This window comes from Ornithorhynchus anatinus, chromosome 4, assembly GCF_004115215.2.
Source record: "Ornithorhynchus anatinus isolate Pmale09 chromosome 4, mOrnAna1.pri.v4, whole genome shotgun sequence".
NCBI lineage: Eukaryota > Metazoa > Chordata > Mammalia > Monotremata > Ornithorhynchidae > Ornithorhynchus > Ornithorhynchus anatinus.
The window spans coordinates 46275381-46292993 of NC_041731.1; the positions used below are offsets into that span (position 1 = coordinate 46275381).

General features: G+C 45.8%; 1 protein-coding gene across 7 annotated transcripts in view; it reads left to right on the plus strand.

The window, feature by feature from the left end:
- Positions 1–749: 749 nt before the first annotated feature.
- Positions 750–17613, plus strand: part of GAPVD1 (GTPase activating protein and VPS9 domains 1) — a 67456-nt gene continuing 50592 nt past the window's right edge. For 6 of the 7 annotated variants that reach the window (XM_029062198.2, XM_029062203.2, XM_029062201.2 and 3 more), the window contains exon 1: positions 750–867. The gene's annotated coding sequence lies outside the window, so the exon portion shown is untranslated. Of the gene's footprint in view, positions 868–4918; positions 5039–17613 lie in introns of those variants that run through there. The other variant, XM_007669574.4, reaches the window with a different exon arrangement.

The window sequence follows — 17613 nt, forward strand, 5'->3', positions numbered from 1 at the left end:
GGGAGGGAGGAGAGGGATGGGAGAGAGAGGGGAAGGGGGAGGGAGAGATAGATATGGGGGGAGGGAGGGGGAAAAAGAGGGAGGGAAGGCAGAGAGAGAGATGAGGGGGAGGGGAGAGAGGGAGGGGAGAGAAAGAAGGAAGGGAGAGAGAGATATGGGGGGAGGGAGGGGGAAAGAGAGGGAGGGGGGAAGAGATATGGGGGGAGGGAGGGGGAAGGGAGGGAGAGAGATATGGGGGGAGGGAGAGAGAGAGAGAGGGAGGGAGGAGGGAGGGACAGAGAGCGAGGGAGGGGGAAGAGAGGGAGGGGAGAGAGGGGGGGAGATACGGGGGGAGGGAGGAGGAGAGAGAGAGAGAGGGAGGGAGAGGAGGGAGAGGGATATGGGGGGCGGGACAGAGAGGGAGGGAGGGAGGGAGGGGAGAGAAGGAAGAAGACCGAGAAGGAAAGGGAGGGGGGGAGAGAGAGAGAAAGAGGAAGAGGAAGAGGAAGACGAGGGGAGGGGAGGAGGTGGACGGTGGGACGGGCCGCAGGTTGAGCCCCCGGAAACTGCAAGTCCCAGCCTGCCCCGCGGGCGGTGGTTTTGTAGGCCTGCGCCGGGGCGCCCAGGACCGGCTGGCCCGGAGGAGGAGGAGGAGGAGGAGGAGCAGCAGCGGCGGCGGCGGCGGCGGCGGCGGTGGTGGTGGTGGTGGTGGTGGTGGTAGTAGTAGCAGCAGCGGCAGCAGGACACACCGGGACCGGCCCGCCCAGCCCAGCCCAGCCCCGGACCACCACGTCCAGCCACCCGCCGAGCGAAGAGGCGAGGGGGCTCCTCCCCGACCGCCGAGCCTCCCCCCGGACCCGGCCTCGGGACCCGAGCCTCGTCCTGTCGGTGAGCGTCGGCCGGGGCCTAGCCGCTCCTGGCCCGGCCTGGCCCGGCCTGGCCTCCCCTCGCCCCCTCCTCCACCCGGCCTGGCCTCCCCTCGCCCCCTCCTCCACCCGGCCTGGCCTCCCCTCGCCCCCTCCCAGTCGCACAGCTTATTTACCACCCTCTTTATCGTCCCCGCGAGGCCTCTCTCCCTCCCCTGCATCCTATTTATCATGATGTCCGCTTTCCTTCCCCTTTGCCGGGCCGCCCGACTCCCCCGTGGAACGATCCTGATGGCGTTGGGTAAGCGCTTACCGTGTGCCAAGCACTGTTCTTGGGAAGGGGGGGATACAGGCGGCGGGTCTCCGTGGAGGGAGCCCGGGCCGGGGAGTCGGAGGTCATGGGTTCGAATCCCGGCTCTCTAGCCGTGTGACCGTGGGCGAGTCCCTTCACTTCTCAGGGCCTCAGTGACCTCGTCTGTAAAATGGGGGTTGACTGTGAGCCTCACGGGGGACAACCTGATGACCCCGTTTCTACCCCAGCGCTTAGAACAGTGCTCCGCACAGAGCAAGCCCTTAAACGCCAACATTATTATACAAGCTGATGGGGGGGGGGTCCCCCCTGGGGCTCCCAGGATTCGTCCCCGTTTGACAGATGAGGGAGCCGAGGCACAGAGAAGTAAAGGGACTCGCCCCAAGTCACCCAGCTGAGAAGTGGTGGAGGAGGGATTCGAACCCAGGACCTCAGACTCCCAAGCCCGGGCTCTTGCCACTGAGTCGCGCGGCCCGTGAGCCCGTCGTGGGGCAGGGACGGTCCCTCTCCGTGGCCCAATTGTCCATTTGAAGCACTTAGACCAGTGCTCTGCACATTGTAAGCGCTCAGTCAATACGACTGTTTAGACGGCGAGCCCGTCGTGGGGCAGGTACGCTCCCAGCGCTTCGACCAGTGCACAGCGCATCGTAAGCGCTCAATCAATACGACCGTTTAGACGGCGAGCCCGTCGTGGAGCAGGGAGGGTCCCTCGCTGTGGCCCAATTGTCCATTCGAAGCGCTTAGACCAGTGCTCTGCACATCGTAAGCACTCAGTAAATACAACTGGACAGCGAGCCCATCGTGGGGCAGGGACGGTCCCTCTCTGTGGCCCAATTGTCCGTTCAAAGCGCTTAGACCAGTGCTCTGCACATCGTAAGCGTTCAGTAAATACAACTGTTTGGACAGCGAGCCCGGCATGGGGCAGGGACGGACCCTCTCTGTGGCCCAGCTGTCCATTTCGAAGTGCTTAGACCGGTGCTTTGTAAATTGTAAGCGCTCAATACATACGACTTTTTAGACGGCGAGCCCATCGTGGAGCAGGGAGGGTCCCTCTCTGTGGCCCAATTGTCCATTCGAAGCGCTTAGACCAGTGCTCTGCACACTGTAAGTGCTCAGTAAATACGACTGTTTGGACAGCGAGCCCGTCATGGGGCAGGGACGGTCCCTCTCTGTGGCCCAACTGTCCATTTCGAAGTGCTTAGACCGGTGCTTTGCAAATTCTAAGTGCTCAATAAATACAACTGTTTAGACGGCGAGCCCGTCGTGGAGCAGGGAGGGTCCCTCTCTGTGGCCCAATTCTCCATGCGAAGCGCTTAGTCCAGTGCTCTGCACATCGTAAGCGCCCAATAAATACTATTGAATGAATGAACCCGGCCGTGCGCCCGCCCGCCCGCTTCGAAGATTGATGTAGTTGTCTTAATTGAGCCCTTTGCTCTGCACAGAGCACTGGGCTAAGCGCTCAGAATAGACAATTTGGCCAAAAGAGAGAGGCCCCCCTGCCCACTAACAGGCGCAGATCTTTGCGGAGGGTTTGAAAAGTGCGAAGGGCCGGGGCCCGGCTCACCTCTGCCGGGAGGCCTGCCCGGATTGAAAACAGCGTGGCTCGGTGAAAGGAGCCCGGGCTTGGGAGTCAGAGGTCAGGGGTTCGAATCCCGGCTCTGCCCCCTTGTCAGCTGGGTGACTGTGGCCAAGTCACTTCACTTCTCTGGGCCTCAGTGACCTCATCTGTAAAATGGGGATGAAGACTGTGAGCCTCCCGTGGGACAACCTGATTACCCTCTATCTACCTTAGTGCTTAGCAGAGTGCTCTGCACATAGTAAGTGCTTAACAAATACCAACATTATTATTATTAAGCCCCCCTTCTTCCCTAGCTCTCCCTTCCGCGTCAGCCTGGCTCGCTCCCCTTCCTCTACCTCCCCCCCCCCGCCTCTTCATCCCATTGCACTTATTCATTTAGTCCTCTTTATTGAGCACTTATTATATGCAGAGCAATCTGCTAAGCACTCGGAAAGGACAATTTGGCAACACACCATCCCTGCCCAACAGCGGGCTCACAGTGGAGAAGGGGGGAGACAGACTACAAAAGAAGTAGACAGGCATCAATAGCATCAATTATGTCTATATCTATAATTCTGTTTACTTATATCAATGCCTGTTTACTTGTATTGTACTTCCCCAACCGCTTAGCTCTGTGCTCTGCACACAGTAAGCGCTCAATAAATACGATTGAGTGAATGTGTATATAGCTGTAATTCCATTTATATCGATGCCTGTTTACTTGTTTTGATGTATTGTACTTCCCCAAGCACTTAGCTCAGTGCTCTGCACACTGTAAGCACTCAATAAATGCGATTGAATGAATGAACAAACGAATGTATATATATATCTGTAATTGTATATAGCTGTAATTTATATTGATGCCTGTTTACTTGTTTTGATGTCAGTCCTCCCCCTTCTAGACTGTAAGCCCAGTGTGGGGAAGGGTTATCTCTCTCTATTGCTGAATTATACTTTCCAAGCACTTAGTACAGTGCTCAGCACACAGTAAGCGCTCAAAAAATATGATCGAATGAGTGAATGCATGAATTTTATATATCTGTAATTTTATATTGATACCTGTTTATTTGTTCTGATGACTGTCCTCCCCCTTCTAGACTATGAGCCTGGTGTGGGCAAGGATTGTCTCTCTTTATTGCTGAATTGTACTTTCCAACCACTTAGTCCAGTGCTGTGCGCTCAGTAAATACGATTGAATGAATGAAGGAATATCCAGATCATGCCCCAGGTCTTGCTCCTCCCTTCAGGTTGAAGTGGCTGATGGCCCCTCGGAATTCATTTGCTTTTTCTCCTTCACCTGCTCCTAGTCAGGCACCTGCTCCCTTCCCCTCAGCACATATGAACATATCTGTAGATATCTGTAATTTATTTATATTCATTCAGTCATTTATTGAGCACTTACTGGGTGTAAGTGCTTGGGAAAGTACAGTGCAGCAATAAAGAGAGACCATCCCTGTCCGTCTCCCCCTCTAAACTGTAAGATCATCGTGGACAGGGAATACGTAATTCTATTTATTTATATTGATGCTTGTTTATTTGTTGAGATGTCTTGTCTCCCCACCTTTAGACTGTAAGCCCTGTGTGGTCAGGGATTGTCTCTCTCTACTGTTGAATTGTACTTTCCAAATGCTTAGTACAGTGCTTTGCAGACAGAAAGTGCTCAAAAACAATCGAATAATTGAATGAATGTTATGTTGTACTCTCCCAAGCGCTTAGTAAGTGCTTTGCACACAGTAAATGCTCAGTAAATAGGATTGTTATTGTTTGTAGTCCCCTTTTTTTTTTTCTCCTGGCATTTGAGGGCCAAAAGGACTCCGAGTGCTATCCAACTTCACTTATTAGACCTGGCCCTGTAAGCAGACACAACACAAACAGGAGGAGTCGTGAGACTGTATCTAAGTGAAAACGGGCCATTTCTCTCTAACCACTGTCCCGAAGAGAAATTCGGTCATTGGTTTTGGTTGCAGTGGACTCGGGAAAATCTTGGAAGGATCTTCGGAAGACGTGAATAGGGTTTTAAGGGCAAGGGGGTTTATTTGAGAGGCACCGAGGAAGAAAGGGATAGAGGCAGAGGGGAGGCCAATGAGAGTTTTGGCTGGAGTATAATTTTGGTATTTTGAAGTTGAAGATGAAATCTAGGCAGTAGCAGTGTCTTGGAGGGCTAAAGGAAGGGCGACCCAGGAAACTTTCATTTGATTTGCGGGGTAACTCATAATTCTTTGAATCGGTAGGAGTAGGAGTTGCAGACATGGGAAACGGAAATCACTTCGGCACAAATAACATTTTGTCCTAAAACTGCTTTGGCTTCTCAAGATTGGCCCTTACGTAAGTATGTAGAAGGGAGTTTCGGTGGCTCGTTAGGCTTTATGTTAGCTGGATTGGAAACTCCTGGTTAAAATTCTTAAATGAGTTGCTCTTAATTTACCTTCAAATTAAGGCCGTTATGATTTTCCGACAATATTTTAAATGGTTTTATTTATTTTCTTTCTCTTCACATGCACCAAGTAACTAGGAAGTAAATGGAGTTAACGAGCCATTTTCTTAAAATTCTCTTTTAACCTCTGAAGTTTTCTTGGATTTTCTACTTTTATGAACAGGCTTTCTGTTTTAAACTTTTCCACCGTGACCTAAAATGTATTTTCAAGGTCTAAATAATTTGAAAATTACAGCTGATAGAAGAGAAGCCATTTGCATCTTGAGGAAGAATTTAATTTTCTCTGCAGTGGTAAATGTATAGAAAACATCGCATTATTTTCCAGAGGGTAAATACGTAATAGAAGGTGATTGAACAGTGCTGATTGCATGCAAATGTTTTTATAGGAATTGCCAAATTTTTATTTGTGTGCGTTTTTAAAATTAGGTCTCGTAACATCATGTTTAACAAAAAGGTATTAGAGCATTTTGAATAACATTTGTACGGAGAAATGTTTATCCAGAACTGTTTGTTTCTCTTGAGCTCCTGTAATATTCCGTAATATGTCACTGGAACTGGAACATAATTTGCTGTCATGAAGGTATAGACCTTCCCAGCTTTCGTTAATGGCATGGAAAAGTGAAGGTTTTGCAGCTATTTCTTTCCTGAATACCTATACAAGTTACTAGAGCCTGAGACTTTTCCAGAGACACTTTGTTACCAGGTGGATGTTTGAAAGTGATTGCAGTTGAATTGCAAAACTCTATAAATGATTGGATTGGTCCCTGAAAATATAACAAAACAAAACCCGGAACTGCACCAGGAATCATGAAGATGCTGGCAGTCTTTCACTTGAACTAATTTTCTTGGGGTCATAGCCACTCTAGGATATGTAAAATGTTATAAATTGGGCCTGCTTCTAATTTATGTGCTATATGAATGTTACCTCTGGGTTTTAATTGCAGATTTTTTTTGTGGGGGAACCTTGAGTTTGCCTTTTTGTCTTTCACTTTGGTTTTAAAGTCAGATGGTAGCTACACACGAAGGGATGTTACAGCAATAACCAATATCGACGTGTGGCTTAAATTCCCTTGTGTTGGTCAGGTTTAGTTTTCTTTTTGAGGAGCTCAGTCTCAGCCTTTTTTTTTTTTTTTTTTGAAAAAAAAAAGTTTGTACATAAAATCAATGATTTTTTTCTTTTTAATTAGCAAATTGCATAGATCTCTTGAATGTTATTGTTTGGAAATGATGGGAAATTGCCAGGGAGAGGAGTATGCCTGCCTGTGACTGTTCTAACTTTGGAAAATGGTACATGAAAATAACACCAGTAGTTTTGCCAGTTGGATTTTCAAGTATGTGACATTTTGATAGAAAGTATGAGTCAAAAGATAAGAGTATTAAGTTAGAAATTATGGAGAGGGACTTGCTGACATTGTTGTTCACAAATACCTAGAGCACTTGCTGTAGTAAAATGAAGATTGTAGGTGTCCCAATAAGAAAAATTATTAGCATTTTTCAGAACTTCTGAAGTGATAGCCAGGTGTGAGGGAATGAATGATTATTGCTTTCTAAAGAATGCCAAGTATTACAGAAATTTTGAAGTTACTTCAGAAAATGATTTATGTGAAATCTTTAGTCGTAGTTCCTTTTGAAAGTAGCCCTACTTAATAAAACCTTTTCTTGCCTGGCTGGTATTTTCTCCTATGCAGCGTGTGGAGGTTTACTATTCCTGTTTTTCAAGTGGGAGAAGTTTGTTTGGGAGCTAACCCTGGGTTGTTTTCTCTGTTGTGGCATGGTTCCAATTTTGCCTTGCCCACATTGAACTGCTTTAACTTGCATTGGAAGCTGAATTCTGTGTAGTTAGGTCTCTGAGCAACTATCCTGATAGGGAAATCCCAATGTTCTTTATTGGCATTAGGGAGCCAGGTCCTAATGGATTTGAAAACCTGCAACTCTTTGAAAAGGATGTTTGGAATGAGCCCTGGTTTTCTTATTTTATAGGCTGAGATCCAACTTGTTGTTTATTTAGAAATCATGATCCCCTAAGTGTGTGTTGAATCAGTTAAGGATGTTATCAGAATCGAAAAGAAATGTTTGTGTGCTCTGTGTTCTCCCACTGAGATCTTGTAGAAGCAGTTTAAAACATGTGGGTAACAAAAAGTTGTCCTGTGAGTATCGAATTCAGAAATAGGCCTCTTAAAGGAGCTTGTAACTCGGACTAAATAATTGGGTTGGAATTCAGTCATATTTGAGTGCTTACTGTATGCAGAGCACTGTACTAAGCGCTTGGGGGAGGACAATACAACAATAAACGGACATATTGCCTGCCCACAACAAGCTTACAGCTTCATATTTCCTCAAGATATCCTTTTGACCAGAGTATTCTATTTCCTGCCGGCCAAAGTGTCACCCGAGTGGAGTTCTAGGGTGGTAGTATAATAATAATACTATTTGTTAAGGTTATGCTCTATGCTTAGAACAGTGCTTGGCACATAGTAAGCACTTAACAAATACCATCATTATTATTATTATATGCCAAGGACTGTGCTAAGTGCTGGAGAGATAGAGGATAATCAGATTGGACCTAGGCCCCGTCCCACGTGGGCTCACAATCTAAGGTGGGGGAAGAACAGGCGGTTTAACCCCTTTAATAGATGGGGCAACTATGGCTCAATTTCACTAGCAGTAGACTAGCAGGTGATCCAAGTGCCCACACAGTGACTTGCCCATGTCCTGGTTGAATCACACCTGTTCAGCTACATTGCAGTCACGCATTTGCAAAGATCATGGTCGCCCCACCCCAGAATGAAGAGGCCATGATCATTCTACCTCAGGCCAAAGCCTGGCTGGCTTTTTTGTTTCTCAGCCAGGCCCAGGACTGTGGCCAAATAAGGCTCTTCAAGCCAAAACATCTACTTTTAATCTAAGTAATGAGTATCGATAGTTAAAGGGAGTGAGATTTTCACGTAACATTCGGAGGTTCTCGGTATGTTGCTTCTCGATTCCTTGAAAGAGCCACCTATGTTTCTCCTAAAGGAAAATCTCTGCCAGTCTTTTCTCGGCCAGCACACATCAATAAAATCATGTCTTTAAGAAACCATCCCTACTAAGCCCTCGTTTCCTGACTCCGAGCTTGGGAGTCAGAGAACCAGGGCTCTAATTGTGGTTCTGCCACTTACCTGCTCTGTGATCCTAGGCGAGCCACTTAACTTCTCTGTGCCTCAGTTCCCTCATCTGCAAAATGGGGATTCGATCCCTGTGCTCCCTTCTACTTAAACTGTGAGCCCCAAACCCATGGGACTTTATTATCTTCTATCTACCCCAGTGCTTAGTACAGCGTTTGGCACTTTGTAAGTGCTTACAGATACCTCAGTTATTATTATTTCCCCATTTTCCCTCCCACTGTATTGCTTATGTATCTCTACCCTTTAAGCGCTTGATATTTCTCTCAACCCCAGCACCTTAGGTATGCATCCTTTTACGCTACCCTTTCCCCAGCTGTAATTTAACATCTTTCTTCCCCCTCCAGACGGTGAGCGCCTTGTGGGCTGGGACTGTGTCTGCTGATATTATTGTACTGTACTCCCAAGCATTTAGCGCAATGTCATGCGTACAGTAAGCGCTTAATAAATTCAACTGATTTGGGTTCATTTAGATGTTCCACGTAGGGAGATTACTTTAAATTGGATTGATGGGACCAGTGGAAAACGTCATCATTTTGAGGATTTTTTTAAAAAAATTATTAATGGTAATAGTATTTAGTGAGGGCCCACTGGGTACAGTGCGCTGTTAGGCACTTGGGAAGTACAAAACAGAGAAGTGATACATTTCCTGCCCACAAGGAGTTTATGCTGTAATGGGGTAATCCAAAATAAAAATATTTATAAGTAGAGTAATCAAAATAAGTAATTGAATATACAGTTGACTAGCATACACACAAAACTCATGAGAACGCGTAGAAAAAAATGCTAGAAATGGCTGCGTGGTTTATTTGTCGTGGGTTGTTGGGAACTGATCAGGTTGCCTTGTTGGAAGAGGTGGGATTTTGGGAGGGCATTGAATGTGGGGAGCACTGTGGTCTATCACGTTTGGGGGGATGGAGAGATCTGGCTGGCAAAAGAGGTGGAAGAGGAGAGAGTGAGGTTCAGTTAGAAGCTTAGCTTGAGGTGAGCGAAGAGTGCAAGCTGAGGAGTAGCAGGTGACCAGAGCAGATGAGTTGGAGTTGGTCGAGAGCCTCGAAGCAGAATGTGAGGTGTTATCGAAGCCAGTGGAGAGTTGTGTGCTGAGCTTTCCTCTGGACTGAAAGCTCGATGTGGGCAGAGAATGTGGCTAACTTAAATCCGTTGCATTGTTCTCTCCCAAGCGCTTAGTACAGTGCCCTGCACACAGTAAGCGCTCAATGACCGTCACTGGTGGATTTGATTGACGAGATCCTCGCAGCGGTATACGGTTTAGATTGGAGCGGGGGGGGGAGTCTGGAGGCTGGGAGACCAGTGAGGAGGCTAGTACAGTGAGCTAGCCACCATCTGACTAGAGTTTGCACCAGAGTGGTAGCCATTTGGGTGGAGAGGAAGGGAAAGGTCAGGGCAATATGATGGAGGAAGAGAGGAGACTTCAGTATACCGTGTGATTTGTGGACTATTTGTGACCTTCAAGTCTGATCGATCAACTAATGGTATTTATTGAGCGCTTACTATGTGCAGAGCACTGTATTAAGCGCTTGGGAGGGTACAGTATACCAGAGTTGGCAGACACTTTCCCTGTGTCTAACAAGCTTACCGTCTAGAGGCTGCATATTGCATTTGTAGCCGTTGACTCAGCTCTCCAAGGCTGAACCTAACTCCCTAGAACTATTTTCTACAACTTTCCCTCACTTCCTGACAGAACCTAGTCTCTTGACTTGGTATGTCACTCTGTCAGCCCCCTAACGTAATTAGAAGGGGTCAGCGGTCTTGGCATTTTTTAGGTAGGATTGAAAAGATTTCGAGGACTCTAGAATCTCTTCTGTAAAAATAAAAAGGGAAGAAGAAATCAATTATTCCTGCAAAAAGGAAGCTTCCATTACAGTATAATGAAACAAGTCTGGTAGTCATTTGCTCTCTCAGAAATGGAGGGATCTTGGCTTAGTGGAAAGAGCATGGGCTTGGGGGTCAGGGGTCATGGGTTCTAATCCTGGTCCTGCCACCTATCAGCTGTGTGACTTTGGACAAGTCACTTAACTTCTCTGTGCCTCAATGACCTCATCTGTAAAATGGGGATTTAGTCTGTGAGCCATATGTGGGACAACCTGATTACCTTATATCTCCCCTAGTGCTTAGAACAGTGCTTGGTACACAGTAAGCGCTTAACAAATACCATTATTAGTAGTATTATTATTAAAGAGTTTTTTAATATATATTTGTTAAATTAGTTAAATATGTGCCAATCACTGTACTAAGCACTGGACCAGATAAAAGAGAATCAGGTTGGACACAATCCATGTCCCACATGGGGTTCACAGTCTTTATCCCCATTTTACAGATAACTGAGGCACAGAGAAGTGAAGTGACTTGCCCAAGGTCACATAGCGAGAAGTGATGGAGCCAAGATGAGTTTGCCTCTTGTAAGCTAAGGTGCTTTTTCACAAACTGTTGTGAGCCAGTTTTTGAGTTAATCTGAGAGATTACGTTTAGTCATTTTAGAGCAATGGATAACATTATTTCTATTATATGTAATATCTCTTATCAACCCACAGGTTTGGGTCACACTAAGAACCTTTGTTTAGATGGATTGATTCCCTTGATCTTTGTGATCATGATGAAGTTTGAATTGCTAATTTCATGGAGGAGTCTTCTTACAATATGGTTGCTTTAATTTAGAAAAGCTCTTTGCTGACTAATTATATAATTTTTGTTTCAAGGAGATATGAAGTGCGTGGGGTCTAAGCTAATGATGACGCTAGAAGATAATGAAAATTTCTTGTTCAAGGAAACATTTGTTTAAATTTCTTTTCCTGTGAGTGAAGTGAAACAGACACATTATGTTAAGTTCTTGCATTGTAGTTTGAAATTAAATGAAGTGTAGCCTTTCCTTTATTGAGAAGACAGGTTTAAACTTTGCTAGTACCTCAAACAGTGAAAATGAGACTGAAGCAGTCATTTCTTGATAGCATTTTCTATCACTTCTCTTTTTGCTGAGCAGCATTTGGTTACTATATCCATCCACTGTCTTTATGGAAAGATTTAGGAAGAGAATTTGCCTTTCTTTTTTATTTACAAGAAACTTAGAGACAGCTTTGGGAGATTCTCACTTCATCTATTGACTTTCCCAACTTATTCTCAGGGTAGAATTTATTCTCATACTCCAGACTTATCTTTGGTTTGATAAGCCTTTAATAATAATTGTGGTATTTGTCATGTACTTACTATGTAGCAAGTTCAAAAGATTGGACACAGTCCCTCTCCTATGTGGCTCACATTTGATATTGTAAGTTGGTGAGTGAGGGAAAATCTGCTTTTTTGGGTGTGCTTTCTCCATGAGGAGTGAATTCAGTTGGCTTCAAGGCAGGCCGATAGACTTAATTTATGGAAACTTACAAAACTGTGAAAGCTATTTATCCTTTTCTTATATTGTGAAGTTGAGGTAAGTGTTTTTGTATCATGTAATCACTCTGGGAAGTGTAAGGATTCTCATTTTAGTGCCAGTGCTAGGGTACTCACTAGCAAACTACTTGTCACTTCTGAGCTATGTCTCACCTTGTCTAGAACATAAGTGTTATGTTCTCTTTTATTGCAACTGAAGATTCATCACCGAAAACTGTCTTAGCATGCCTCACTGCTGTTTTTTTCTTAATGCCCTGTTTTTCAGTAAGCACACTGGCAGGTTAATCAGCAAGAAGAATGCTAATGGTTATTTTCAAATTTTATTTTGTTTAATGTTGCCATTCCCCATATTGATGGCTCTAAACGGTGGGGCCAAAGAGAATTTCTCACAGTTTTCAGTCCTGTGCAATTCGGGAGATATGGGAACTCAACAAATAATACATAAATTTAAAAAAAAATTTGCTTCGGTGGCGTATTTTCAGCCTACTGATGTAAATTGAATTCATGGGCAGACTTGTATTACAGAGTATCATCGTCTAGGCTCTGATTTAATTTCTCTGCAGGGTAATAACACCCTTTGCTGTCAGGAGCAAAATAATTATTAATTCAACTAATTAATAGTGCTTCAATCATCTTGGGTTTGGAAAGGCAAGAAAATCTGACTCTATCAGGAAGCGGTGTGACCTAATGGATAGAGCACAGGCCTGGGAGTAAGAAGGTTGTGGCTCAGTGGAAAGAGCATGGGCTTTGGAGTCAGAGGTCATGGGTTCGAATCCCGGCTCTGCCACTTGTCAGCTGTGTGACTGTGGGCAAGTGACTTAACTTCTCTGTGCCTCAGTTACCTCATCTGTAAAATGGGGATTAAGACTGTGAGCCCCACGTGGGACAACCTGATTCCCCTGTGTCTATCCCAGCGCTTAGAACAGTGCTCTGCACATAGTAAGCGCTTAATAAATACCTGGCGTCTAATCCCGGCTCGGCCACTTGTCTGCTGTGAGACCTTGGTAAAGTCACTTTACTTTTCTGTGCCTCAGTTACCTCACCTGTAAAATGGGGATTAATTTTAGAGCCCCATGTGGGACATGGACTCTGTACCCCAGCACTTAGTACAGTGCTCTACACATAGTAAGAACACTTACCAAATTCCATAAAACAAAGAATATACCAGAATCATCTGTATTAGTTCTCAGTACTCTTCCCAGTGCTTAGTACACCCAGTAGGTGCTCAAATTTCATATGTACTAGTTCTAAGTGCTCTTCCCAGTGCTTAGTACACCTAGTAGGTGCTCAAATACTGTTAACTAAGTATTAATGAATGAAGATCTAGTTTATAACAATTTTTTTTTAGGTTGAGGAGTTTAGGAGGAGGAGTTGTAATGGTATATTTAATCATCACTGATATTATTTGGTATTGCTTAGGAAAAATACAATAAAGGATAAATAAGTCAATCTCTAGTCCACAGGGGTTCAGTCTAAAATGGGTCTGAGGAAGGCCAAGATTTACACTTTGTGGGCAGCAAACATATCTACCAACTCTGTTATACTGTACTCTCTTAAGTGCTTAATACAGTGCTCCGCACCCAGTAAGCGCTCAGTAAATACCATCAACTGGCCGAGGAAAGAAGAAATACGTAAAGACGAGGTCCAGAACACTGCAGTTAAAAGGAGCCATTTTGTGGTTCAGTACAGGCTGTCCAGAGTCCAGTAAGGCACACCGGCCACAGCTTTCCCATCGCACCCAAGTCTCTGGAAGCGTGTGCTCTTAATAGTCTCTCTCTGCCCTGCTCTGGTAAGGCAGGTTGGAACCTCTAATTAAATGGTGGTGGCGGAGGGGGGTGTGTGGGGTGTATATGCGTTTGCACGAGTGCATGTAAACACACCCACTTGCTGAGGATGGGTGGAAACAACTACCCAAGTGCTAAAGGTGCCCCAGGGTGTTGGGAGTTAATTAGAAAAAGTTTTTTGGAGGAGTTGGGATTTCCAGAGGCCTTTGGGCATGGGCGAGTTGCGGGTCTGCTGGATTTCGGGGAGAGCAATTTCCAGGTCAGGGGATGGAGGTGGGTGGGTCCAGAGTAAGGAACAACTAGAAAGTTAGTCTGGGAGGAGTGAAGAGGGCAGGCTAGGGAGTAGTGGGTGAAGAGAGCAGATAGGTATTCATTCAATAGTATTTATTGAGCGCTTACTATGTGCAGAGCACTGTACTAAGCGCTTGGGATGAACAAGTCGGCAACAGATAGAGACAGTCCTTGCCGTTTGACGGGCTTACGGTCTAATCGGGGGAGACGGACAGACAAGAACAATGGCAATAAACAGCGTCAAGGGGTAGAACATCTCGTAAAAACAATGGCAACTAAATAGAATCAAGGTGATGTACAATTCATTAATAAAATAAATAGGGTAACGAAAATATATACAGTTGAGCGGACGAGTACAGTGCTGTGGGGATGGGAAGGGAGAGGTGGAGGAGCAGAGGGAAAAGGGGAAAATGAGGCTTTAGCTGCGGAGAGGTAAAGGGGGGATGGCAGAGGGAGTAGAGGGGGAAGAGGAGCTCAGTCTGGGAAGGCCTCTTGGAGGAGGTGATTTTTAAGTAGGGTTTTGAAGAGGGAAAGAGAATCAGTTTGGCGGAGGTGAGGAGGGAGGGCGTTCCAGGACCGCGGGAGGACGTGACCCAGGGGTCGACGGCGGGATAGGCGAGACCGAGGGACGGTGAGGAGGTGGGCGGCAGAGGAGCGGAGCGTGCGGGGTGGGCGGTGGAAAGAGAGAAGGGAGGAGAGGTAGGAAGGGGCAAGGTGATGGAGAGCCTCGAAGCCTAGAGTGAGGAGTTTTTGTTTGGAGCGGAGGTCGATAGGCAACCACTGGAGTTGTTTAAGAAGGGGAGTGACATGCCCAGATCGTTTCTGCAGGAAGATGAGCCGGGCAGCGGAGTGAAGAATAGACCGGAGCGGGGCGAGAGAGGAGGAAGGGAGGTCAGAGAGAAGGCTGACACAGTAGTCTAGCCGGGATATAACGAGAGCCCGTAATAGTAAGGTAGCCGTTTGGGTGGAGAGGAAAGGGTGGATCTTGGCGATATTGTAGAGGTGAAACCGGCAGGTCTTGGTAACGGATAGGATGGTGGGGATGGTTCCGGAAGAGCCTTGATATTGATCATGAGTAGTCTCGCTTGATTTGGATGGAAATAAGAAGCCAGTGACGGTTTTTGAGGAGTGAGGAGATGGTTGGTGAGTGACTTGTCAAGAAGATGATCCACATAGTAACGTGAAGTGTAGATTGGAGGTGGGGAGAAGTGGCGGTTGGGAGACCGGTGAGGCGGCTGATGCGATAGTCTAGCTGTAATATGAAAATAGCTTGGGACAGTGTGGTAACACTTTGGGTGGTGAGGAAGAGGAGAGTCTGGGATGTGTTGTGTAAGAACTGGCAGGATCCAGCACTAGATTGAAAGAGAGAGCTGGAAGAAAGCCACTTAAGCAGTCATTTTTATTCAGTGCTTAATGTCTGCAGAGCACTGTACTAAGCACTTGGGAGAGTACAGTATAACAGAATTGGCAGACATTTTCCCTGCCTCAAATGAACGTATAGTCTGGAAAATGAGGTGTTGACTTTACGTGCCAGAGAAGCAGCCTGGCTCAGTGGAAAGAGCCCGGACTTGGGAGTCTGAGGTCATGGGTTCTAATCCCGGATCCACCACATGTCAGCTGGTGACTTTGGGCCAATCATTAACTTCTCTGTGCCTCAGTGACCTCATCTGTAAAATGGGGATGAAGATTGTAAGTTCCACATGGGGGCTGATCACCTTGTGTCAGCCCTAGCACTTAGAACAGTGCTTTGCACATAGTAAGCACTTAACAAATACCAACGTTATTATTATTATTATGCCCTTCAAATCATGGGAGGATTGAATTCATTGTTGGGTCTCCTGACTCCCAGACCCGCATTCTTTCCTTTATTCTTGCCAGACCCATTTCAGGGTGTTCTCAAAGGTAGATATTCAAGGCAGATCATGAATCATGGGCTGGCCTGCTTGCCAGTCAGTCAATTGACGGTGCTTCTCTTGGGCTCCTAGTGCGCTCATCACTTGGGCCGCCTGGGCTACAACCCTCAGCAGTCCTGGAAGCATTCACAAAAATATTGCACAAGGGGACGGGCAAGAGAGTGTGGGTGGTTTAGTGGAAACCTTTAGCACTTCTGCTAAAACAGTTCAAATGCATTTCTTCAAGACTGGAAGCTCCTTGTGAGCAGGGAATGTGTCTGCCAACTCTGTTATAATTGTATTCTCCCAAATGCTTAGTACAGTGCGTGCTCAATTAATTTGATTGCATGTTTTATTGATAGAAATAATAGTAAGAGTAGTGGTTATTTGCTAAGTGCTTACTCTGTGCCAAGCACTGGGATAGATACAGGATAGTCAGATGAGGCTAAGTGAGAGGGAAAGCGGGTATTGAATCCCTATTTGTCAGGTGAGGAAACTGAGGCACAGAAAAGTTTAAGTGATTTGCCTGAGATCACACAGCAGGCAAGTGGCAGAGGCCGAATTAGAAACCAGCTCCTCTGACTCCCAGGCCCTGTGCTTTTTCCACCAAGCCATTCGACTTTTCAATAATAAAATAATGATATAATAGTACTTCTAGTAATACAGTACTAAGAAATGAAAGGTTCAGCTATTCAAGCCATATCTTTTTTGCAATAAAAATTAATGGAACGGTTTCACAAACTTGGTACAGTAAAAATATAGTTATCTGGAATGCTTGGGGCTGAGGCTGGCCTAGATATACAGACATTCTGGGTAGTTGAGTCACTGTTCCGCTGCTTGCGTTTTTCTTCCCCCGAAGTTCAGTGAGGTTCAGTGAATTGCCTATCAGCAAATTTGGGGCAGCATTGGAATTAGGACCTGAGTCTTCTGCTTTACTGGTGCCCACTTTTGCTTCCCCATGTCATTTAGCCCCTCTGACATATTCAGGAGCCTGGAGATCCGGTTTCTAGATGCTACTTGCAGCTCTAATGCTGTAAGCATATCTAATGTATGTAAATTTTTAGCCTCACAAGCGGGCAATCTTACAAAATTATTCTGCAGCTCTTCTGTGAACAAAGGTTCTTCTGTGGGACATTTCCTAGCAAGAAAACCATTGAAACAGTGTTTCTTGTTTCATTTTGTTTTGTTTATTGAAAATAGAGCTTCCTAAAAATATTTCTTCCCAAATGTTTGAGATTCAGTTTTGCTTTCGTAATCTTAGGATTTTTTTGTCATAGAGGTATTCATGATGGAACTTTGACCTTAAGCATATCCAGTTAAACTTGTTTTGCATGAAAAGCGTATGGCAGATTGTTGATTAAAATCAGTGACCCAATTATCTGAGTTCCAGCCAAAGATTAACGGAAAGTAAGAATCTTGGATACTGTAGTAGGTGGGGCAGGGAGATTAAAAAAAAAAAGGGGGTTGGGGTTGTCGTGGATACCAATTTTTCATTTTGAGCTGAGGGCTCCTTAGGGGTGATGCTCCTTGGGGTGGAGCTAGGGAAAAATGAGAGGCGTAAACATACTGGAGCCAGTGTGGTGGACACATGCATGCACACCCACTCGCCCACCCACATTATACCAGGGAGATGGACCTCCAGTCTTTCAGTGCCAGGGAGGCGGGCACGTAGGCACAAGCCTGAGAAGGGGAGGGGAAATTGTCTTTGCCCCTCCCAGGGGAACCTTCTTGTGATCCCTTGCTCTCAGCTCTTCTGCCTCTGAGCCTTTGCTTATGACTTCCCTCACTTCTCAGGGTCCCTGCATAAGAATTCTTTCCTCCAAATCTGACAGACTCTACGTCTCCCTATTTTCACAGTCTTTCTGAAATTCCACCACTTTAGAAGGCATTCTCTGATTTTTTTTTTTATTTGTTTTCCCAGGTCATATCCTTTCCGCTA